The sequence below is a fragment of the Diplotaxodon limnothrissa genome, linkage group LG3 (assembly GCF_057381915.1).
Source record: "Diplotaxodon limnothrissa isolate DT_005_m linkage group LG3, D_limnothrissa_male_GT1.1, whole genome shotgun sequence".
NCBI classification, from domain to species: domain Eukaryota; kingdom Metazoa; phylum Chordata; class Actinopteri; order Cichliformes; family Cichlidae; genus Diplotaxodon; species Diplotaxodon limnothrissa.
In genome coordinates, this window is record NC_140598.1 from 68,803,201 (window position 1) to 68,827,003 (window position 23,803).

Here is a 23,803-nt window from a genome sequence, read left to right on the forward strand (position 1 = left end):
CCAGGGCCTGTGGCACTGGCTGAGGCCACTTAGACCACACCAGGGCCTGTGGCTGCTGGCTGAGGCCACTTACAACACACCAGGGCCTGTGGCTGCTGGCTGAGGCCACTTACACCAAACCAGGGCCTGTGGCTCTTGCTCAGGCCACTTACACCACACCAGGGCCTGTGGCTGCTGGCTGAGGCCACCTACACCACACCAGGGCCTGTGGCTGCTGGCTGAGGCCACTTACACCACACCAGGGCCTGTGGCTCTTGCTCAGGCCACTCACATCACACCAGGCCCTGCGCTTCTGGCCGAGGCCATCTTCACCAAACCAGGCCCTGTGGCTCTTGCTCAGGCCACTTACACCACACCAGGGCCTTATTTGCTATTGAGGCCAATTACACCACACCAGGGTCTGTGGCTCTTGCTCAGGCCACTTACACCACACCAGGGCCTGTGGCACTGGCTGAGGCCACTTACACCACACCAGGGCCTGTGGCTGCTGGCTGAGGCCACTTACACCACACAAGGGCCTGTGGCTGCTGGCTGAGGCCACCTACACCACACCAGGGCCTGTGGCTGCTGGCTGAGACCACTTACACCACACCAGGGCCTGTGGCTCTTGCTCAGGCCACTTACACCACACCAGGGCCTGTGGCTCTTGCTCAGGCCACTTACACCACACCAGGGCCTGTGGCTCTTCCTCAGGCCACTTACACCACACCAGGGCCTGTGGCTCTTGCTCAGGCCACTCATATCACGCCAGGCCCTGTGCTTCTGGCCGAGGCCATCTTCACCAAACCAGGCCCTGTGCTGCTTGCTGTGGCCATGTACAACACACCAGGCCCTGTGCTGGTTCCTGAGGCCATCTTCAACAATCCAGGGCCTGTGCTGTTGGATAAATGCCAAACTGAGCCTTTGGGTTAGGGTATTATGCAAACATGCAGGTATGGTTATAGGATTGTCTTCGTAACTTCAGGTACTTGCCACCTAATCACTTGAATCCATAAATTGAGACATTGTGCTGGGGCCAGCAGCTTACGGCCATACCACCCTGAGCACGCCCGACCTCGTCTGATCTCGGAAGCTAAGCAGGGCTGGGCTTGGTTAGTACTTGGATGGGAGACTGCCTGGGAATACCTGGTGCTGTAAGCCTTTCATTTTCATGTCATTGAACCGCTTTTGATCCAGAGAAGGGGTGTATTAAAAGACCAAAAGCAGCTGCCCATTAATGAGGGCACATTAACGACATTGCTTTTGGCTCTTTTCCAATGTCTTGTGCTGCTAGCTGATGCAACCTACACCACACAAGGGCCTGAGTGACCGGCTGGGGCCACTTACACCACATCAGGGCCTGTGGCTCTGGCTGAGGCCACTTACACCACACCAGGGCCTGTGGCTGCTGGCTGAGGCCACTTACACCACACCAGGGCCTGTGGCTGCTGGCTGAGGCCACCTACACCACACCAGGGCATTAGTTGCTATTGAGGCCACTTACACCACATCAGGGCCTGTGGCTCTGGCTGAGGCCACCTACACCACACCAGGGCCTGTGGCTGCTGGCTGAGACCACTTACACCACACCAGGGCCTGTGGCTCTTGCTCAGGCCACTTACACCACACCAGGGCCTGTGGCTCTTGCTCAGGCCACTTACACCACACCAGGGCCTGTGGCTCTTGCTCAGGCCACTTACACCACACCAGGGCCCTTTTGCTGCTGGCTGAGGCCACTTACACCACACCAGTGCCTGTGGCTTCTGGCTGAGGCGACTTACACCACACCAGGGCCTGTGGCTGCTGGCTGAGGCCACTTACACCACACCAGGGCCTGTGGCTCTTGCTCAGGCCACTCACATCACACCAGGCCCTGCGCTTCTGGCCGAGGCCATCTTCACCAAACCAGGCCCTGTGCTGCTTGCTGTGGCCATGTACAACACACCAGGCCCTGTGCTGGTTCCTGAGGCCATCTTCAACAATCCAGGGCCTGAGTGACCGGCTGGGGCCACTTACACCACATCAGGTCCTGTGGCTCTGGCTGAGGCCACTTACACCACACCAGGGCCTGTGGCTGCTGGCTGAGGCCACTTACACCACACCAGGGCCTGTGGCTGCTGGCTGAGGCCACTTACACCACACCAGGGCCTGTGGCTCTTGCTCAGGCCACTTACACCACACCAGGGCCTGTGGCACTGGCTGAGGCCACTTAGACCACACCAGGGCCTGTGGCTGCTGGCTGAGGCCACTTACAACACACCAGGGCCTGTGGCTGCTGGCTGAGGCCACTTACACCAAACCAGGGCCTGTGGCTGCTTGCTGAGGCCATCTTCACCAAACCAGGCCCTGTGCTGCTTGCTGTGGCCATGTAAAACACACCAGGTCCTGTGCTGGTTCTTGAGGCCATCTTCAACAATCCAGGGCCTGTGCTGTTGGATAAATGCCAAACTGAGCCTTTGGGTTAGGGTATTATGCAAACATGCAGGTATGGTTATAGGATTGTCTTCGTAACTTCAGGTACTTGCCACCTAATCACTTGAATCCATAAATTGAGACATTGTGCTGGGGCCAGCAGCTTACGGCCATACCACCCTGAGCACGCCCGACCTCGTCTGATCTCGGAAGCTAAGCAGGGCTGGGCTTGGTTAGTACTTGGATGGGAGACTGCCTGGGAATACCTGGTGCTGTAAGCCTTTCATTTTCATGTCATTGAACCGCTTTTGATCCAGAGAAGGGGTGTATTAAAAGACCAAAAGCAGCTCCCCATTAATGAGGGCACATTAACGACATTGCTTTTGGCTCTTTTCCAATGTCTTGTGCTGCTAGCTGATGCCACCTACACCACACCAGGGCCTGAGTGACCGGCTGGGGCCACTTACACCACATCAGGGCCTGTGGCACTGGCTGAGGCCACTTACACCACACCAGGGCCTGTGGCTGCTGGCTGAGGCCACCTACACCACACCAGGGCCTGTGGCTGCTGGCTGAGGCCACTTACAACACACCAGGGCCTGTGGCTCTTGCTCAGGCCACTCATATCACACCAGGCCCTGTGCTTCTGGCTGAGGCCACTTACACCACACCAGGGCCTGTGGCTGCTGGCTGAGGCCAGTTACACCACACCAGAGCTTGTGGCTGCTGGCTGAAGCCACTTACACCACACCAGGGCCTTAGTTGCTATTGAGGCCAATTACACCACACCAGGGCCTGTGGCTGCTGGCTGAGGCCACTTACACCACACCAGGGCCTGTGGCTGCTGGCTGAGGCCACCTACACCCCACCAGGGCCTGTGGCTGCTGGCTGAGGCGACTTACACCACACCAGGGCCCTTTTGCTGCTGGCTGAGGCCACTTACACCACACCAGTGCCTGTGGCTTCTGGCTGAGGCGACTTACACCACACCAGGGCCTGTGGCTGCTGGCTGAGGCCACTTACACCACACCAGGGCCTGTGGCTCTTGCTCAGGCCACTTACACCACACCAGGGCCTGTGGCACTGGCTGAGGCGACTTACACCACACCAGGGCCTGTGGCTGCTGGCTGAGGCCACTTACACCACACCAGGGCCTGTGGCTGCTGGCTGAGGCCACTTACACCACACCAGGGCCTGTGGCTGCTGGCTGAGGCCACTTACACCACACCAGGGCCTGTGGCTCTTGCTCAGGCCACTCACATCACACCAGGCCCTGCGCTTCTGGCCGAGGCCATCTTCACCAAACCAGGCCCTGTGCTGCTTGCTGTGGCCATGTACAACACACCAGGCCCTGTGCTGGTTCCTGAGGCCATCTTCAACAATCCAGGGCCTGTGCTGTTGGATAAATGCCAAACTGAGCCTTTGGGTTAGGGTATTATGCAAACATGCAGGTATGGTTATAGGATTGTCTTCGTAACTTCAGGTACTTGCCACCTAATCACTTGAATCCATAAATTGAGACATTGTGCTGGGGCCAGCAGCTTACGGCCATACCACCCTGAGCACGCCCGACCTCGTCTGATCTCGGAAGCTAAGCAGGGCTGGGCTTGGTTAGTACTTGGATGGGAGACTGCCTGGGAATACCTGGTGCTGTAAGCCTTTCCTTTTCATGTCATTGAACCGCTTTTGATCCAGAGAAGGGGTGTATTAAAAGACCAAAAGCATCTACCCATTAATGAGGGCACATTAACAACACTGCTTTTGGCTCTTTTCCAATGTCTTGTGCTGCTAGCTGATGCCACCTACACCACACCAGGGCCTGAGTGACCGGCTGGGGCCACTTACACCACATCAGGGCCTGTGGCTCTGGCTGAGGCCACTTACACCACACCAGGGCCTGTGGCTGCTGGCTGAGGCCAGTTACACCACACCAGAGCCTGTGGCTGCTGGCTGAAGCCACTTACACCACACCAGGGCCTTAGTTGCTATTGAGGCCACTTACACCACACCAGGGCCTTATTTGCTATTGAGGCCACTTACACCACACCAGGGCCTGTGGCTCTGGCTTAGGTCACTTACACCACACCAGGGCCTGTGGCACTTGCTCAGGCCACTTACACCACACCAGGGCCTGTGGCTGCTGGCTGAGGCCACTTACACCACACCAGGGCCTGTGGCTCTTGCTCAGGCCACTCACATCACACCAGGCCCTGCGCTTCTGGCCGAGGCCATCTTCACCAAACCAGGCCCTGTGCTGCTTGCTGTGGCCATGTACAACACACCAGGCCCTGTGCTGGTTCCTGAGGCCATCTTCAACAATCCAGGGCCTGTGCTGTTGGATAAATGCCAAACTGAGCCTTTGGGTTAGGGTATTATGCAAACATGCAGGTATGGTTATAGGATTGTCTTCGTAACTTCAGGTACTTGCCACCTAATCACTTGAATCCATAAATTGAGACATTGTGCTGGGGCCAGCAGCTTACGGCAATACCACCCTGAGCACGCCCGACCTCGTCTGATCTCGGAAGCTAAGCAGGGCTGGGCTTGGTTAGTACTTGGATGGGAGACTGCCTGGGAATACCTGGTGCTGTAAGCCTTTCCTTTTCATGTCATTGAACCGCTTTTGATCCAGAGAAGGGGTGTATTAAAAGACCAAAAGCATCTGCCCATTAATGAGGGCACATTAACAACACTGCTTTTGGCTCTTTTCCAATGTCTTGTGCTGCTAGCTGATGCCACCTACACCACACCAGGGCCTGAGTGACCGGCTGGGGCCACTTACACCACATCAGGGCCTGTGGCTCTGGCTGAGGCCACTTACACCACACCAGGGCCTGTGGCTGCTGGCTGAGGCCAGTTACACCACACCAGAGCCTGTGGCTGCTGGCTGAAGCCACTTACACCACACCAGGGCCTTAGTTGCTATTGAGGCCACTTACACCACACCAGGGCCTGTGGCTGCTGGCTGAGGCCACCTACACCACACCAGGGCCTGTGGCTGCTGGCTGAGGCGACTTACACCACACCAGGGCCCTTTTGCTGCTGGCTGAGGCCACTTACACCACACCAGTGCCTGTGGCTTCTGGCTGAGGCGACTTACACCACACCAGGGCCTGTGGCACTTGCTCAGGCCACTTACACCACACCAGGGCCTGTGGCTCTTGCTCAGGCCACTTACACCACACCAGGGCCTGTGGCACTGGCTGAGGCCACTTACACCACATCAGGTCCTGTGGCTCTGGCTGAGGCCACTTACACCACACCAGGGCCTGTGGCTGCTGGCTGAGGCCACCTACACCACACCAGGGCCTTAGTTGCTATTGAGGCCAATTACACCACACCAGGGTCTGTGGCTCTTGCTCAGGCCACTTACACCACACCAGGGCCTGTGGCACTGGCTGAGGCCACTTACACCACACCAGGGCCTGTGGCTGCTGGCTGAGGCCACCTACACCACACAAGGGCCTGTGGCTGCTGGCTGAGGCCACCTACACCACACCAGGGCCTGTGGCTGCTGGCTGAGGCCACTTACACCACACCAGGGCCTGTGGCTCTTGCTCAGGCCACTCACATCACACCAGGCCCTGCGCTTCTGGCCGAGGCCATCTTCACCAAACCAGGCCCTGTGGCTCTTGCTCAGGCCACTTACACCACACCAGGGCCTTATTTGCTATTGAGGCCAATTACACCACACCAGGGTCTGTGGCTCTTGCTCAGGCCACTTACACCACACCAGGGCCTGTGGCACTGGCTGAGGCCACTTACACCACACCAGGGCCTGTGGCTGCTGGCTGAGGCCACTTACACCACACAAGGGCCTGTGGCTGCTGGCTGAGGCCACCTACACCACACCAGGGCCTGTGGCTGCTGGCTGAGACCACTTACACCACACCAGGGCCTGTGGCTCTTGCTCAGGCCACTTACACCACACCAGGGCCTGTGGCTCTTGCTCAGGCCACTTACACCACACCAGGGCCTGTGGCTCTTCCTCAGGCCACTTACACCACACCAGGGCCTGTGGCTCTTGCTCAGGCCACTCATATCACGCCAGGCCCTGTGCTTCTGGCCGAGGCCATCTTCACCAAACCAGGCCCTGTGCTGGTTGCTGTGGCCATGTACAACACACCAGGCCCTGTGCTGGTTCCTGAGGCCATCTTCAACAATCCAGGGCCTGTGCTGTTGGATAAATGCCAAACTGAGCCTTTGGGTTAGGGTATTATGCAAACATGCAGGTATGGTTATAGGATTGTCTTCGTAACTTCAGGTACTTGCCACCTAATCACTTGAATCCATAAATTGAGACATTGTGCTGGGGCCAGCAGCTTACGGCCATACCACCCTGAGCACGCCCGACCTCGTCTGATCTCGGAAGCTAAGCAGGGCTGGGCTTGGTTAGTACTTGGATGGGAGACTGCCTGGGAATACCTGGTGCTGTAAGCCTTTCATTTTCATGTCATTGAACCGCTTTTGATCCAGAGAAGGGGTGTATTAAAAGACCAAAAGCAGCTGCCCATTAATGAGGGCACATTAACGACACTGCTTTTGGCTCTTTTCCAATGTCTTGTGCTGCTAGCTGATGCCACCTACACCACACCAGGGCCTGAGTGACCGGCTGGGGCCACTTACACCACATCAGGTCCTGTGGCTCTGGCTGAGGCCACTTACACCACACCAGGGCCTGTGGCTGCTGGCTGAGGCCACCTACACCACACCAGGGCCTTAGTTGCTATTGAGGCCAATTACACCACACCAGGGTCTGTGGCTCTTGCTCAGGCCACTTACACCACACCAGGGCCTGTGGCACTGGCTGAGGCCACTTACACCACACCAGGGCCTGTGGCTGCTGGCTGAGGCCACCTACACCACACAAGGGCCTGTGGCTGCTGGCTGAGGCCACCTACACCACACCAGGGCCTGTGGCTGCTGGCTGAGGCCACTTACACCACACCAGGGCCTGTGGCTCTTGCTCAGGCCACTCACATCACACCAGGCCCTGCGCTTCTGGCCGAGGCCATCTTCACCAAACCAGGCCCTGTGGCTCTTGCTCAGGCCACTTACACCACACCAGGGCCTTATTTGCTATTGAGGCCAATTACACCACACCAGGGTCTGTGGCTCTTGCTCAGGCCACTTACACCACACCAGGGCCTGTGGCACTGGCTGAGGCCACTTACACCACACCAGGGCCTGTGGCTGCTGGCTGAGGCCACTTACACCACACAAGGGCCTGTGGCTGCTGGCTGAGGCCACCTACACCACACCAGGGCCTGTGGCTGCTGGCTGAGACCACTTACACCACACCAGGGCCTGTGGCTCTTGCTCAGGCCACTTACACCACACCAGGGCCTGTGGCTCTTGCTCAGGCCACTTACACCACACCAGGGCCTGTGGCTCTTCCTCAGGCCACTTACACCACACCAGGGCCTGTGGCTCTTGCTCAGGCCACTCATATCACGCCAGGCCCTGTGCTTCTGGCCGAGGCCATCTTCACCAAACCAGGCCCTGTGCTGCTTGCTGTGGCCATGTACAACACACCAGGCCCTGTGCTGGTTCCTGAGGCCATCTTCAACAATCCAGGGCCTGTGCTGTTGGATAAATGCCAAACTGAGCCTTTGGGTTAGGGTATTATGCAAACATGCAGGTATGGTTATAGGATTGTCTTCGTAACTTCAGGTACTTGCCACCTAATCACTTGAATCCATAAATTGAGACATTGTGCTGGGGCCAGCAGCTTACGGCCATACCACCCTGAGCACGCCCGACCTCGTCTGATCTCGGAAGCTAAGCAGGGCTGGGCTTGGTTAGTACTTGGATGGGAGACTGCCTGGGAATACCTGGTGCTGTAAGCCTTTCATTTTCATGTCATTGAACCGCTTTTGATCCAGAGAAGGGGTGTATTAAAAGACCAAAAGCAGCTGCCCATTAATGAGGGCACATTAACGACATTGCTTTTGGCTCTTTTCCAATGTCTTGTGCTGCTAGCTGATGCAACCTACACCACACAAGGGCCTGAGTGACCGGCTGGGGCCACTTACACCACATCAGGGCCTGTGGCTCTGGCTGAGGCCACTTACACCACACCAGGGCCTGTGGCTGCTGGCTGAGGCCACTTACACCACACCAGGGCCTGTGGCTGCTGGCTGAGGCCACCTACACCACACCAGGGCATTAGTTGCTATTGAGGCCACTTACACCACATCAGGGCCTGTGGCTCTGGCTGAGGCCACTTACACCACACAAGGGCCTGTGGCTGCTGGCTGAGGCCACCTACACCACACCAGGGCCTGTGGCTGCTGGCTGAGACCACTTACACCACACCAGGGCCTGTGGCTCTTGCTCAGGCCACTTACACCACACCAGGGCCTGTGGCTCTTGCTCAGGCCACTTACACCACACCAGGGCCTGTGGCTCTTGCTCAGGCCACTTACACCACACCAGGGCCCTTTTGCTGCTGGCTGAGGCCACTTACACCACACCAGTGCCTGTGGCTTCTGGCTGAGGCGACTTACACCACACCAGGGCCTGTGGCTGCTGGCTGAGGCCACTTACACCACACCAGGGCCTGTGGCTCTTGCTCAGGCCACTCACATCACACCAGGCCCTGCGCTTCTGGCCGAGGCCATCTTCACCAAACCAGGCCCTGTGCTGCTTGCTGTGGCCATGTACAACACACCAGGCCCTGTGCTGGTTCCTGAGGCCATCTTCAACAATCCAGGGCCTGAGTGACCGGCTGGGGCCACTTACACCACATCAGGTCCTGTGGCTCTGGCTGAGGCCACTTACACCACACCAGGGCCTGTGGCTGCTGGCTGAGGCCACTTACACCACACCAGGGCCTGTGGCTGCTGGCTGAGGCCACTTACACCACACCAGGGCCTGTGGCTCTTGCTCAGGCCACTTACACCACACCAGGGCCTGTGGCACTGGCTGAGGCCACTTAGACCACACCAGGGCCTGTGGCTGCTGGCTGAGGCCACTTACAACACACCAGGGCCTGTGGCTGCTGGCTGAGGCCACTTACACCAAACCAGGGCCTGTGGCTGCTTGCTGAGGCCATCTTCACCAAACCAGGCCCTGTGCTGCTTGCTGTGGCCATGTAAAACACACCAGGTCCTGTGCTGGTTCTTGAGGCCATCTTCAACAATCCAGGGCCTGTGCTGTTGGATAAATGCCAAACTGAGCCTTTGGGTTAGGGTATTATGCAAACATGCAGGTATGGTTATAGGATTGTCTTCGTAACTTCAGGTACTTGCCACCTAATCACTTGAATCCATAAATTGAGACATTGTGCTGGGGCCAGCAGCTTACGGCCATACCACCCTGAGCACGCCCGACCTCGTCTGATCTCGGAAGCTAAGCAGGGCTGGGCTTGGTTAGTACTTGGATGGGAGACTGCCTGGGAATACCTGGTGCTGTAAGCCTTTCATTTTCATGTCATTGAACCGCTTTTGATCCAGAGAAGGGGTGTATTAAAAGACCAAAAGCAGCTCCCCATTAATGAGGGCACATTAACGACATTGCTTTTGGCTCTTTTCCAATGTCTTGTGCTGCTAGCTGATGCCACCTACACCACACCAGGGCCTGAGTGACCGGCTGGGGCCACTTACACCACATCAGGGCCTGTGGCTGCTGGCTGAGGCCACTTACACCACACCAGGGCCTGTGGCTGCTGGCTGAGGCCACCTACACCACACCAGGGCCTTAGTTGCTATTGAGGCCAATTACACCACACCAGGGTCTGTGGCTCTTGCTCAGGCCACTTACACCACACCAGGGCCTGTGGCACTGGCTGAGGCCACTTACACCACACCAGGGCCTGTGGCTGCTGGCTGAGGCCACCTACACCACACCAGGGCCTGTGGCTGCTGGCTGAGGCCACTTACAACACACCAGGGCCTGTGGCTCTTGCTCAGGCCACTCATATCACACCAGGCCCTGTGCTTCTGGCTGAGGCCACTTACACCACACCAGGGCCTGTGGCTGCTGGCTGAGGCCACTTACACCACACCAGGGCCTGTGGCTTCTGGCTGAGGCGACTTACACCACACCAGGGCCTGTGGCTGCTGGCTGAGGCCACTTACACCACACCAGGGCCTGTGGCTCTTGCTCAGGCCACTCACATCACACCAGGCCCTGCGCTTCTGGCCGAGGCCATCTTCACCAAACCAGGCCCTGTGCTGCTTGCTGTGGCCATGTACAACACACCAGGCCCTGTGCTGGTTCCTGAGGCCATCTTCAACAATCCAGGGCCTGTGCTGTTGGATAAATGCCAAACTGAGCCTTTGGGTTAGGGTATTATGCAAACATGCAGGTATGGTTATAGGATTGTCTTCGTAACTTCAGGTACTTGCCACCTAATCACTTGAATCCATAAATTGAGACATTGTGCTGGGGCCAGCAGCTTACGGCCATACCACCCTGAGCACGCCCGACCTCGTCTGATCTCGGAAGCTAAGCAGGGCTGGGCTTGGTTAGTACTTGGATGGGAGACTGCCTGGGAATACCTGGTGCTGTAAGCCTTTCCTTTTCATGTCATTGAACCGCTTTTGATCCAGAGAAGGGGTGTATTAAAAGACCAAAAGCATCTGCCCATTAATGAGGGCACATTAACAACACTGCTTTTGGCTCTTTTCCAATGTCTTGTGCTGCTAGCTGATGCCACCTACACCACACCAGGGCCTGAGTGACCGGCTGGGGCCACTTACACCACATCAGGGCCTGTGGCTCTGGCTGAGGCCACTTACACCACACCAGGGCCTGTGGCTGCTGGCTGAGGCCAGTTACACCACACCAGAGCCTGTGGCTGCTGGCTGAAGCCACTTACACCACACCAGGGCCTTAGTTGCTATTGAGGCCACTTACACCACACCAGGGCCTTATTTGCTATTGAGGCCACTTACACCACACCAGGGCCTGTGGCTCTGGCTTAGGTCACTTACACCACACCAGGGCCTGTGGCACTTGCTCAGGCCACTTACACCACACCAGGGCCTGTGGCTGCTGGCTGAGGCCACTTACACCACACCAGGGCCTGTGGCTCTTGCTCAGGCCACTCACATCACACCAGGCCCTGCGCTTCTGGCCGAGGCCATCTTCACCAAACCAGGCCCTGTGCTGCTTGCTGTGGCCATGTACAACACACCAGGCCCTGTGCTGGTTCCTGAGGCCATCTTCAACAATCCAGGGCCTGTGCTGTTGGATAAATGCCAAACTGAGCCTTTGGGTTAGGGTATTATGCAAACATGCAGGTATGGTTATAGGATTGTCTTCGTAACTTCAGGTACTTGCCACCTAATCACTTGAATCCATAAATTGAGACATTGTGCTGGGGCCAGCAGCTTACGGCAATACCACCCTGAGCACGCCCGACCTCGTCTGATCTCGGAAGCTAAGCAGGGCTGGGCTTGGTTAGTACTTGGATGGGAGACTGCCTGGGAATACCTGGTGCTGTAAGCCTTTCCTTTTCATGTCATTGAACCGCTTTTGATCCAGAGAAGGGGTGTATTAAAAGACCAAAAGCATCTGCCCATTAATGAGGGCACATTAACAACACTGCTTTTGGCTCTTTTCCAATGTCTTGTGCTGCTAGCTGATGCCACCTACACCACACCAGGGCCTGAGTGACCGGCTGGGGCCACTTACACCACATCAGGGCCTGTGGCTCTGGCTGAGGCCACTTACACCACACCAGGGCCTGTGGCTGCTGGCTGAGGCCAGTTACACCACACCAGAGCCTGTGGCTGCTGGCTGAAGCCACTTACACCACACCAGGGCCTTAGTTGCTATTGAGGCCACTTACACCACACCAGGGCCTGTGGCTGCTGGCTGAGGCCACCTACACCACACCAGGGCCTGTGGCTGCTGGCTGAGGCGACTTACACCACACCAGGGCCCTTTTGCTGCTGGCTGAGGCCACTTACACCACACCAGTGCCTGTGGCTTCTGGCTGAGGCGACTTACACCACACCAGGGCCTGTGGCACTTGCTCAGGCCACTTACACCACACCAGGGCCTGTGGCTCTTGCTCAGGCCACTTACACCACACCAGGGCCTGTGGCACTGGCTGAGGCCACTTAGACCACACCAGGGCCTGTGGCTGCTGGCTGAGGCCACTTACAACACACCAGGGCCTGTGGCTGCTGGCTGAGGCCACTTACACCAAACCAGGGCCTGTGGCTCTTGCTCAGGCCACTTACACCACACCAGGGCCTGTGGCTGCTGGCTGAGGCCACTTACAACACACCAGGGCCTGTGGCTGCTGGCTGAGGCCACTTACACCAAACCAGGGCCTGTGGCTCTTGCTCAGGCCACTTACACCACACCAGGGCCTGTGGCTGCTGGCTGAGGCCACCTACACCACACCAGGGCCTGTGGCTGCTGGCTGAGGCCACTTACACCACACCAGGGCCTGTGGCTCTTGCTCAGGCCACTCACATCACACCAGGCCCTGTGCTTCTGGCCGAGGCCATCTTCACCAAACCAGGCCCTGTGCTGCTTGCTGTGGCCATGTACAACACACCAGGCCCTGTGCTGGTTCCTGAGGCCATCTTCAACAATCCAGGGCCTGTGCTGTTGGATAAATGCCAAACTGAGCCTTTGGGTTAGGGTATTATGCAAACATGCAGGTATGGTTATAGGATTGTCTTCGTAACTTCAGGTACTTGCCACCTAATCACTTGAATCCATAAATTGAGACATTGTGCTGGGGCCAGCAGCTTACGGCCATACCACCCTGAGCACGCCCGACCTCGTCTGATCTCGGAAGCTAAGCAGGGCTGGGCTTGGTTAGTACTTGGATGGGAGACTGCCTGGGAATACCTGGTGCTGTAAGCCTTTCATTTTCATGTCATTGAACCGCTTTTGATCCAGAGAAGGGGTGTATTAAAAGACCAAAAGCAGCTGCCCATTAATGAGGGCACATTAACGACACTGCTTTTGGCTCTTTTCCAATGTCTTGTGCTGCTAGCTGATGCCACCTACACCACACCAGGGCCTGAGTGACCGGCTGGGGCCACTTACACCACATCAGGTCCTGTGGCTCTGGCTGAGGCCACTTACACCACACCAGGGCCCTTTTGCTGCTGGCTGAGGCCACTTACACCACACCAGTGCCTGTGGCTTCTGGCTGAGGCGACTTACACCACACCAGGGCCTGTGGCTGCTGGCTGAGGCCACTTACACCACACCAGGGCCTGTGGCTCTTGCTCAGGCCACTCACATCACACCAGGCCCTGCGCTTCTGGCCGAGGCCATCTTCACCAAACCAGGCCCTGTGCTGCTTGCTGTGGCCATGTACAACACACCAGGCCCTGTGCTGGTTCCTGAGGCCATCTTCAACAATCCAGGGCCTGTGCTGTTGGATAAATGCCAAACTGAGCCTTTGGGTTAGGGTATTATGCAAACATGCAGGTATGGTTATAGGATTGTCTTCGTAACTTCAGGTACTTGCCACCTAATCACTTGAATCCATAAATTGAGACATTGTGCTGGGGCCAGCAGCTTACGGCCATACCACCCTGAGCACGCCCGACCTCGTCTGATCTCGGAAGCTAAGCAGGGCTGGGCTTGGTTAGTACTTGGATGGGAGACTGCCTGGGAATACCTGGTGCTGTAAGCCTTTGCTTTTCATGTCATTGAACCGCTTTTGATCCAGAGAAGGGGTGTATTAAAAGACCAAAAGCATCTGCCCATTAATGAGGGCACATTAACAACACTGCTTTTGGCTCTTTTCCAATGTCTTGTGCTGCTAGCTGATGCCACCTACACCACACCAGGGCCTGAGTGACCGGCTGGGGCCACTTACACCACATCAGGGCCTGTGGCTCTGGCTGAGGCCACTTACACCACACCAGGGCCTGTGGCTGCTGGCTGAGGCCAGTTACACCACACCAGAGCCTGTGGCTGCTGGCTGAAGCCACTTACACCACACCAGGGCCTTAGTTGCTATTGAGGCCACTTACACCACACCAGGGCCTGTGGCTGCTGGCTGAGGCCACCTACACCACACCAGGGCCTGTGGCTGCTGGCTGAGGCGACTTACACCACACCAGGGCCTGTGGCTGCTGGCTGAGGCCACTCACACCACACCAGGGCCTGTGGCTCTTGCTCAGGCCACTCACATCACACCAGGCCCTGCGCTTCTGGCTGAGGCCATCTTCACCAAACCAGGCCCTGTGGCTCTTGCTCAGGCCACTTACACCACACCAGGGCCATATTTGCTATTGAGGCCACTTACACCACACCAGGGCCTGTGGCTCTGGCTTAGGCCACTTACACCACACCAGGGCCTGTGGCACTTGCTCAGGCCACTTACACCACACCAGGGCCTGTGGCTCTTGCTCAGGCCACTTACACCACACCAGGGCCTGTGGCACTGGCTGAGGCGACTTACACCACACCAGGGCCTGTGGCTGCTGGCTGAGGCCACTTACACCACACCAGGGCCTGTGGCTGCTGGCTGAGGCCACCTACACCCCACCAGGGCCTGTGGCTGCTGGCTGAGGCGACTTACACCACACCAGGGCCCTTTTGCTGCTGGCTGAGGCCACTTACACCACACCAGTGCCTGTGGCTTCTGGCTGAGGCGACTTACACCACACCAGGGCCTGTGGCTGCTGGCTGAGGCGACTTACACCACACCAGTGCCTGTAGCTCTTGCTCAGGCCACTCACATCACACCAGGCCCTGCGCTTCTGGCCGAGGCCATCTTCACCAAACCAGGCCCTGTGCTGCTAGCTGATGCCACCTACACCACACCAGGGCCTGAGTGACCGGCTGGGGCCACTTACACCACATCAGGGCCTGTGGCTCTGGCTGAGGCCACTTACACCACACCAGGGCCTGTGGCTGCTGGCTGAGGCCAGTTACACCACACCAGAGCCTGTGGCTGCTGGCTGAAGCCACTTACACCACACCAGGGCCTTAGTTGCTATTGAGGCCACTTACACCACACCAGGGCCTGTGGCTGCTGGCTGAGGCCACCTACACCACACCAGGGCCTGTGGCTGCTGGCTGAGGCGACTTACACCACACCAGGGCCCTTTTGCTGCTGGCTGAGGCCACTTCCACCACACCAGTGCCTGTGGCTTCTGGCTGAGGCGACTTGCACCACACCAGGGCCTGTGGCTGCTGGCTGAGGCCACTTACACCACACCAGGGCCTGTGGCTCTTGCTCAGGCCACTCACATCACACCAGGCCCTGCGCTTCTGGCTGAGGCCATCTTCACCAAACCAGGCCCTGTGGCTCTTGCTCAGGCCACTTACACCACACCAGGGCCTTATTTGCTATTGAGGCCACTTACACCACACCAGGGCCTGTGGCTCTGGCTTAGGCCACTTACACCACACCAGGGCCTGTGGCACTGGCTGAGGCCACTTAGACCACACCAGGGCCTGTGGCTGCTGGCTGAGGCCACTTAGACCACACCAGGGCCTGTGGCTGCTGGCTGAGGCCACTTACAACACACCAGGGCCTGTGGCTCTTGCTCAGGCCACTCATATCACACCAGGCCCTGTGCTTCTGGCCGAGGCCATCTTCACCAAACCAGGCCCTGTGCTGCTTGCTGTGGCCATGTACAATACACCAGGCCCTGTGCTGGTTCCTGAGGCCATCTTCAACAATCCAGGGCCTGTGCTGTTGGATAAATGCCAAACTGAGCCTTTGGGTTAGGGTATTATGCAAACATGCAGGTATGGTTATAGGATTGTCTTCGTAACTTCAGGTACTTGCCACCTCATCACTTGAATCCATAAATTGAGACATTGTGCTGGGGCCAGCAGCTTACGGCCATACCACCCTGAGCACGCCCGACCTCGTCTGATCTCGGAAGCTAAGCAGGGCTGGGCTTGGTTAGTACTTGGATGGGAGACTGCCTGGGAATACCTGGTGCTGTAAGCCTTTCATTTTCATGTCATTGAACCGCTTTTGATCCAGAGAAGGGGTGTATTAAAAGACCAAAAGCATCTGCCCATTAATGAGGGCTTATTAACGACATTGCTTTTGGCTCTTTTCCAATGTCTTGTGCTGCTAGCTGATGCAACCTACACCACACAAGGGCCTGAGTGACCGGCTGGGGCCACTTACACCACATCAGGGCCTGTGGCTCTGGCTGAGGCCACTTACACCACACCAGGGCCTGTGGCTGCTGGCTGAGGCCACTTACACCACACCAGGGCCTGTGGCTGCTGGCTGAGGCCACCTACACCACACCAGGGCATTAGTTGCTATTGAGGCCAATTACACCACACCAGGGTCTGTGGCTCTTGCTCAGGCCACTTACACCACACCAGGGCCTGTGGCACTGGCTGAGGCCACTTACACCACACCAGGGCCTGTGGCTGCTGGCTGAGGCCACTTACACCACACCAGGGCCTGTGGCTGCTGGCTGAGGCCACGTACACCACACCAGGGCCTGTGGCTGCTGGCTGAGGCCACCTACACCACACCAGGGCCTGTGGCTGCTGACTGAGGCGACTTACACCACACCAGGGCCCTTTTGCTGCTGGCTGAGGCCACTTACACCACACCAGTGCCTGTGGCTTCTGGCTGAGGCGACTTACACCACACCAGGGCCTGTGGCTGCTGGCTGAGGCCACTTACACCACACCAGGGCCTGTGGCTCTTGCTCAGGCCACTCACATCACACCAGGCCCTGCGCTTCTGGCCGAGGCCATCTTCACCAAACCAGGCCCTGTGCTGCTTGCTGTGGCCATGTACAACACACCAGGCCCTGTGCTGGTTCCTGAGGCCATCTTCAACAATCCAGGGCCTGTGCTGTTGGATAAATGCCAAACTGAGCCTTTGGGTTAGGGTATTATGCAAACATGCAGGTATGGTTATAGGATTGTCTTCGTAACTTCAGGTACTTGCCACCTAATCACTTGAATCCATAAATTGAGACATTGTGCTGGGGCCAGCAGCTTACGGCCATACCACCCTGAGCACGCCCGACCTCGTCTGATCTCGGAAGCTAAGCAGGGCTGGGCTTGGTTAGTACTTGGATGGGAGACTGCCTGGGAATACCTGGTGCTGTAAGCCTTTCCTTTTCATGTCATTGAACCGCTTTTGATCCAGAGAAGGGGTGTATTAAAAGACCAAAAGCATCTGCCCATTAATGAGGGCACATTAACAACACTGCTTTTGGCTCTTTTCCAATGTCTTGTGCTGCTAGCTGATGCCACCTACACCACACCAGGGCCTGAGTGACCGGCTGGGGCCACTTACACCACATCAGGGCCTGTGGCTCTGGCTGAGGCCACTTACACCACACCAGGGCCTGTGGCTGCTGGCTGAGGCCAGTTACACCACACCAGAGCCTGTGGCTGCTGGCTGAAGCCACTTACACCACACCAGGGCCTTAGTTGCTATTGAGGCCACTTACACCACACCAGGGCCTTATTTGCTATTGAGGCCACTTACACCACACCAGGGCCTGTGGCTCTGGCTTAGGTCACTTACACCACACCAGGGCCTGTGGCACTTGCTCAGGCCACTTACACCACACCAGGGCCTGTGGCTGCTGGCTGAGGCCACCTACACCACACCAGGGCCTGAGTGACCGGCTGGGGCCACTTACACCACATCAGGTCCTGTGGCTCTGGCTGAGGCCACTTACACCACACCAGGGCCTGTGGCTGCTGGCTGAGGCCACCTACACCACACCAGGGCCTTAGTTGCTATTGAGGCCAATTACACCACACCAGGGTCTGTGGCTCTTGCTCAGGCCACTTACACCACACCAGGGCCTGTGGCACTGGCTGAGGCCACTTACACCACACCAGGGCCTGTGGCTGCTGGCTGAGGCCACCTACACCACACAAGGGCCTGTGGCTGCTGGCTGAGGCCACCTACACCACACCAGGGCCTGTGGCTGCTGGCTGAGGCCACTTACACCACACCAGGGCCTGTGGCTCTTGCTCAGGCCACTCACATCACACCAGGCCCTGCGCTTCTGGCCGAGGCCATCTTCACCAAACCAGGCCCTGTGGCTCTTGCTCAGGCCACTTACACCACACCAGGGCCTTATTTGCTATTGAGGCCAATTACACCACACCAGGGTCTGTGGCTCTTGCTCAGGCCACTTACACCACACCAGGGCCTGTGGCACTGGCTGAGGCCACTTACACCACACCAGGGCCTGTGGCTGCTGGCTGAGGCCACTTACACCACACAAGGGCCTGTGGCTGCTGGCTGAGGCCACCTACACCACACCAGGGCCTGTGGCTGCTGGCTGAGACCACTTACACCACACCAGGGCCTGTGGCTCTTGCTCAGGCCACTTACACCACACCAGGGCCTGTGGCTCTTGCTCAGGCCACTTACACCACACCAGGGCCTGTGGCTCTTCCTCAGGCCACTTACACCACACCAGGGCCTGTGGCTCTTGCTCAGGCCACTCATATCACGCCAGGCCCTGTGCTTCTGGCCGAGGCCATCTTCACCAAACCAGGCCCTGTGCTGCTTGCTGTGGCCATGTACAACACACCAGGCCCTGTGCTGGTTCCTGAGGCCATCTTCAACAATCCAGGGCCTGTGCTGTTGGATAAATGCCAAACTGAGCCTTTGGGTTAGGGTATTATGCAAACATGCAGGTATGGTTATAGGATTGTCTTCGTAACTTCAGGTACTTGCCACCTAATCACTTGAATCCATAAATTGAGACATTGTGCTGGGGCCAGCAGCTTACGGCCATACCACCCTGAGCACGCCCGACCTCGTCTGATCTCGGAAGCTAAGCAGGGCTGGGCTTGGTTAGTACTTGGATGGGAGACTGCCTGGGAATACCTGGTGCTGTAAGCCTTTCATTTTCATGTCATTGAACCGCTTTTGATCCAGAGAAGGGGTGTATTAAAAGACCAAAAGCAGCTGCCCATTAATGAGGGCACATTAACGACATTGCTTTTGGCTCTTTTCCAATGTCTTGTGCTGCTAGCTGATGCAACCTACACCACACAAGGGCCTGAGTGACCGGCTGGGGCCACTTACACCACATCAGGGCCTGTGGCTCTGGCTGAGGCCACTTACACCACACCAGGGCCTGTGGCTGCTGGCTGAGGCCACTTACACCACACCAGGGCCTGTGGCTGCTGGCTGAGGCCACCTACACCACACCAGGGCATTAGTTGCTATTGAGGCCACTTACACCACATCAGGGCCTGTGGCTGCTGGCTGAGACCACTTACACCACACCAGGGCCTGTGGCTCTTGCTCAGGCCACTTACACCACACCAGGGCCTGTGGCTCTTGCTCAGGCCACTTACACCACACCAGGGCCTGTGGCTCTTGCTCAGGCCACTTACACCACACCAGGGCCCTTTTGCTGCTGGCTGAGGCCACTTACACCACACCAGTGCCTGTGGCTTCTGGCTGAGGCGACTTACACCACACCAGGGCCTGTGGCTGCTGGCTGAGGCCACTTACACCACACCAGGGCCTGTGGCTCTTGCTCAGGCCACTCACATCACACCAGGCCCTGCGCTTCTGGCCGAGGCCATCTTCACCAAACCAGGCCCTGTGCTGCTTGCTGTGGCCATGTACAACACACCAGGCCCTGTGCTGGTTCCTGAGGCCATCTTCAACAATCCAGGGCCTGAGTGACCGGCTGGGGCCACTTACACCACATCAGGTCCTGTGGCTCTGGCTGAGGCCACTTACACCACACCAGGGCCTGTGGCTGCTGGCTGAGGCCACTTACACCACACCAGGGCCTGTGGCTGCTGGCTGAGGCCACTTACACCACACCAGGGCCTGTGGCTCTTGCTCAGGCCACTTACACCACACCAGGGCCTGTGGCACTGGCTGAGGCCACTTAGACCACACCAGGGCCTGTGGCTGCTGGCTGAGGCCACTTACAACACACCAGGGCCTGTGGCTGCTGGCTGAGGCCACTTACACCAAACCAGGGCCTGTGGCTGCTTGCTGAGGCCATCTTCACCAAACCAGGCCCTGTGCTGCTTGCTGTGGCCATGTAAAACACACCAGGTCCTGTGCTGGTTCTTGAGGCCATCTTCAACAATCCAGGGCCTGTGCTGTTGGATAAATGCCAAACTGAGCCTTTGGGTTAGGGTATTATGCAAACATGCAGGTATGGTTATAGGATTGTCTTCGTAACTTCAGGTACTTGCCACCTAATCACTTGAATCCATAAATTGAGACATTGTGCTGGGGCCAGCAGCTTACGGCCATACCACCCTGAGCACGCCCGACCTCGTCTGATCTCGGAAGCTAAGCAGGGCTGGGCTTGGTTAGTACTTGGATGGGAGACTGCCTGGGAATACCTGGTGCTGTAAGCCTTTCATTTTCATGTCATTGAACCGCTTTTGATCCAGAGAAGGGGTGTATTAAAAGACCAAAAGCAGCTCCCCATTAATGAGGGCACATTAACGACATTGCTTTTGGCTCTTTTCCAATGTCTTGTGCTGCTAGCTGATGCCACCTACACCACACCAGGGCCTGAGTGACCGGCTGGGGCCACTTACACCACATCAGGGCCTGTGGCTGCTGGCTGAGGCCACTTACACCACACCAGGGCCTGTGGCTGCTGGCTGAGGCCACCTACACCACACCAGGGCCTTAGTTGCTATTGAGGCCAATTACACCACACCAGGGTCTGTGGCTCTTGCTCAGGCCACTTACACCACACCAGGGCCTGTGGCACTGGCTGAGGCCACTTACACCACACCAGGGCCTGTGGCTGCTGGCTGAGGCCACCTACACCACACCAGGGCCTGTGGCTGCTGGCTGAGGCCACTTACAACACACCAGGGCCTGTGGCTCTTGCTCAGGCCACTCATATCACACCAGGCCCTGTGCTTCTGGCTGAGGCCACTTACACCACACCAGGGCCTGTGGCTGCTGGCTGAGGCCAGTTACACCACACCAGAGCTTGTGGCTGCTGGCTGAAGCCACTTACACCACACCAGGGCCTTAGTTGCTATTGAGGCCAATTACACCACACCAGGGTCTGTGGCTCTTGCTCAGGCCACTTACACCACACCAGGGCCTGTGGCACTGGCTGAGGCGACTTACACCACACCAGGGCCTGTGGCTGCTGGCTGAGGCCACTTACACCACACCAGGGCCTGTGGCTGCTGGCTGAGGCCACCTACACCCCACCAGGGCCTGTGGCTGCTGGCTGAGGCGACTTACACCACACCAGGGCCCTTTTGCTGCTGGCTGAGGCCACTTACACCACACCAGTGCCTGTGGCTTCTGGCTGAGGCGACTTACACCACACCAGGGCCTGTGGCTGCTGGCTGAGGCCACTTACACCACACCAGGGCCTGTGGCTCTTGCTCAGGCCACTTACACCACACCAGGGCCTGTGGCACTGGCTGAGGCGACTTACACCACACCAGGGCCTGTGGCTGCTGGCTGAGGCCACTTACACCACACCAGGGCCTGTGGCTGCTGGCTGAGGCCACTTACACCACACCAGGGCCTGTGGCTGCTGGCTGAGGCCACTTACACCACACCAGGGCCTGTGGCTCTTGCTCAGGCCACTCACATCACACCAGGCCCTGCGCTTCTGGCCGAGGCCATCTTCACCAAACCAGGCCCTGTGGCTCTTGCTCAGGCCACTTACACCACACCAGGGCCTTATTTGCTATTGAGGCCACTTACACCACACCAGGGCCTGTGGCTCTGGCTTAGGTCACTTACACCACACCAGGGCCTGTGGCACTTGCTCAGGCCACTTACACCACACCAGGGCCTGTGGCTGCTGGCTGAGGCCACTTACACCACACCAGGGCCTGTGGCTCTTGCTCAGGCCACTTACACCACACCAGGGCCTGTGGCACTGGCTGAGGCCACTTAGACCACACCAGGGCCTGTGGCTGCTGGCTGAGGCCACTTACAACACACCAGGGCCTGTGGCTGCTGGCTGAGGCCACTTACACCAAACCAGGGCCTGTGGCTGCTTGCTGAGGCCATCTTCACCATACCAGGCCCTGTGCTGCTTGCTGTGGCCATGTAAAACACACCAGGTCCTGTGCTGGTTCTTGAGGCCATCTTCAACAATCCAGGGCCTGTGGCTCTTGCTCAGGCCACTCACATCACACCAGGCCCTGCGCTTCTGGCCGAGGCCATCTTCACCAAACCTGGCCCTCTGCTGCTATCTGTGGCCATGTACAACACACCAGGCCCTGTGCTGGTTCCTGAGGCCACTTACACCACACCAGTGCCTGTGGCTTCTGGCTGAGGCGACTTACACCACACCAGGGCCTGTGGCTGCTGGCTGAGGCCACTTACACCACACCAGGGTCTGTGGCTCTTGCTCAGGCCACTCACATCACACCAGGCCCTGCGCTTCTGGCCGAGGCCATCTTCACCAAACCTGGCCCTCTGCTGCTAGCTGTGGCCATGTACAACACACCAGGCCCTGTGCTGGTTCCTGAGGCCATCTTCAACAATCCAGGGCCTGTGCTGTTGGATAAATGCCAAACTAAGCCTTTGGGTTAGGGTATTATGCAAACATGCAGGTATGGTTATAGGATAGTCTTCGTAACTTCAGGTACTTGCCACCTAATCACTTGAATCCATAAATTGAGACATTGTGCTGGGGCCAGCAGCTTACGGCCATACCACCCTGAGCACGCCCGACCTCGTCTGATCTCGGAAGCTAAGCAGGGCTGGGCTTGGTTAGTACTTGGATGGGAGACTGCCTGGGAATACCTGGTGCTGTAAGCCTTTCATTTTCATGTCATTGAACCGCTTTTGATCCAGAGAAGGGGTGTATTAAAAGACCAAAAGCATCTGCCCATTAATGAGGGCACATTAACGACATTGCTTTTGGCTCTTTTCCAATGTCTTGTGCTGCTAGCTGATGCAACCTACACCACACAAGGGCCTGAGTGACCGGCTGGGGCCACTTACACCACATCAGGGCCTGTGGCTCTGGCTGAGGCCACTTACACCACACCAGGGCCTGTGGCTGCTGGCTGAGGCCACTTACACCACACCAGGGCCTGTGGCTGCTGGCTGAGGCCACCTACACCACACCAGGGCATTAGTTGCTATTGAGGCCAATTACACCACACCAGGGTCTGTGGCTCTTGCTCAGGCCACTTACACCACACCAGGGCCTGTGGCACTGGCTGAGGCCACTTACACCACACCAGGGCCTGTGGCTGCTGGCTGAGGCCACTTACACCACACCAGGGCCTGTGGCTGCTGGCTGAGGCCACTTACACCACACCAGGGCCTGTGGCTGCTGGCTGAGGCCACCTACACCACACCAGGGCCTGTGGCTGCTGACTGAGGCGACTTACACCACACCAGGGCCCTTTTGCTGCTGGCTGAGGCCACTTACACCACACCAGTGCCTGTGGCTTCTGGCTGAGGCGACTTACACCACACCAGGGCCTGTGGCTGCTGGCTGAGGCCACTTACACCACACCAGGGCCTGTGGCT

At 57.7% G+C, this 23,803-nt stretch overlaps 16 non-coding genes across 16 annotated transcripts; all 16 read left to right on the forward strand.

Annotated features, from left to right (window-relative positions):
- Positions 1 to 1,021: 1,021 nt before the first annotated feature.
- LOC146637407 (5S ribosomal RNA) lies at positions 1,022 to 1,140 on the forward strand. The gene has a single exon (XR_014905927.1). It is a non-coding gene; the product is annotated as a 5S ribosomal RNA (ribosomal RNA).
- Positions 1,141 to 2,553: 1,413 nt separating this feature from the next.
- LOC146637408 (5S ribosomal RNA) lies at positions 2,554 to 2,672 on the forward strand. The gene has a single exon (XR_014905928.1). It is a non-coding gene; the product is annotated as a 5S ribosomal RNA (ribosomal RNA).
- A 1,259-nt stretch (positions 2,673 to 3,931) lies between these two features.
- Positions 3,932 to 4,050, forward strand: LOC146637409 (5S ribosomal RNA). The gene has a single exon (XR_014905929.1). It is a non-coding gene; the product is annotated as a 5S ribosomal RNA (ribosomal RNA).
- An 818-nt stretch (positions 4,051 to 4,868) lies between these two features.
- On the forward strand, positions 4,869 to 4,987 carry LOC146637410 (5S ribosomal RNA). The gene has a single exon (XR_014905578.1). It is a non-coding gene; the product is annotated as a 5S ribosomal RNA (ribosomal RNA).
- Positions 4,988 to 6,712: 1,725 nt separating this feature from the next.
- On the forward strand, positions 6,713 to 6,831 carry LOC146637411 (5S ribosomal RNA). The gene has a single exon (XR_014905930.1). It is a non-coding gene; the product is annotated as a 5S ribosomal RNA (ribosomal RNA).
- Positions 6,832 to 8,121: 1,290 nt separating this feature from the next.
- Positions 8,122 to 8,240, forward strand: LOC146637412 (5S ribosomal RNA). The gene has a single exon (XR_014905931.1). It is a non-coding gene; the product is annotated as a 5S ribosomal RNA (ribosomal RNA).
- Positions 8,241 to 9,693: 1,453 nt separating this feature from the next.
- LOC146637413 (5S ribosomal RNA) lies at positions 9,694 to 9,812 on the forward strand. The gene has a single exon (XR_014905932.1). It is a non-coding gene; the product is annotated as a 5S ribosomal RNA (ribosomal RNA).
- Positions 9,813 to 10,791: 979 nt separating this feature from the next.
- Positions 10,792 to 10,910, forward strand: LOC146637414 (5S ribosomal RNA). The gene has a single exon (XR_014905933.1). It is a non-coding gene; the product is annotated as a 5S ribosomal RNA (ribosomal RNA).
- An 818-nt stretch (positions 10,911 to 11,728) lies between these two features.
- On the forward strand, positions 11,729 to 11,847 carry LOC146637415 (5S ribosomal RNA). Its single transcript, XR_014905579.1, has one exon. It is a non-coding gene; the product is annotated as a 5S ribosomal RNA (ribosomal RNA).
- Positions 11,848 to 13,105: 1,258 nt separating this feature from the next.
- On the forward strand, positions 13,106 to 13,224 carry LOC146637416 (5S ribosomal RNA). The gene has a single exon (XR_014905934.1). It is a non-coding gene; the product is annotated as a 5S ribosomal RNA (ribosomal RNA).
- Positions 13,225 to 13,889: 665 nt separating this feature from the next.
- LOC146637417 (5S ribosomal RNA) lies at positions 13,890 to 14,008 on the forward strand. Its single transcript, XR_014905935.1, has one exon. It is a non-coding gene; the product is annotated as a 5S ribosomal RNA (ribosomal RNA).
- Positions 14,009 to 16,169: 2,161 nt separating this feature from the next.
- LOC146637418 (5S ribosomal RNA) lies at positions 16,170 to 16,288 on the forward strand. The gene has a single exon (XR_014905936.1). It is a non-coding gene; the product is annotated as a 5S ribosomal RNA (ribosomal RNA).
- A 1,021-nt stretch (positions 16,289 to 17,309) lies between these two features.
- Positions 17,310 to 17,428, forward strand: LOC146637419 (5S ribosomal RNA). The gene has a single exon (XR_014905938.1). It is a non-coding gene; the product is annotated as a 5S ribosomal RNA (ribosomal RNA).
- A 1,642-nt stretch (positions 17,429 to 19,070) lies between these two features.
- LOC146637420 (5S ribosomal RNA) lies at positions 19,071 to 19,189 on the forward strand. The gene has a single exon (XR_014905939.1). It is a non-coding gene; the product is annotated as a 5S ribosomal RNA (ribosomal RNA).
- A 1,374-nt stretch (positions 19,190 to 20,563) lies between these two features.
- Positions 20,564 to 20,682, forward strand: LOC146637421 (5S ribosomal RNA). The gene has a single exon (XR_014905940.1). It is a non-coding gene; the product is annotated as a 5S ribosomal RNA (ribosomal RNA).
- Positions 20,683 to 22,961: 2,279 nt separating this feature from the next.
- Positions 22,962 to 23,080, forward strand: LOC146637422 (5S ribosomal RNA). The gene has a single exon (XR_014905941.1). It is a non-coding gene; the product is annotated as a 5S ribosomal RNA (ribosomal RNA).
- The last annotated feature ends 723 nt before the right edge of the window (positions 23,081 to 23,803 follow it).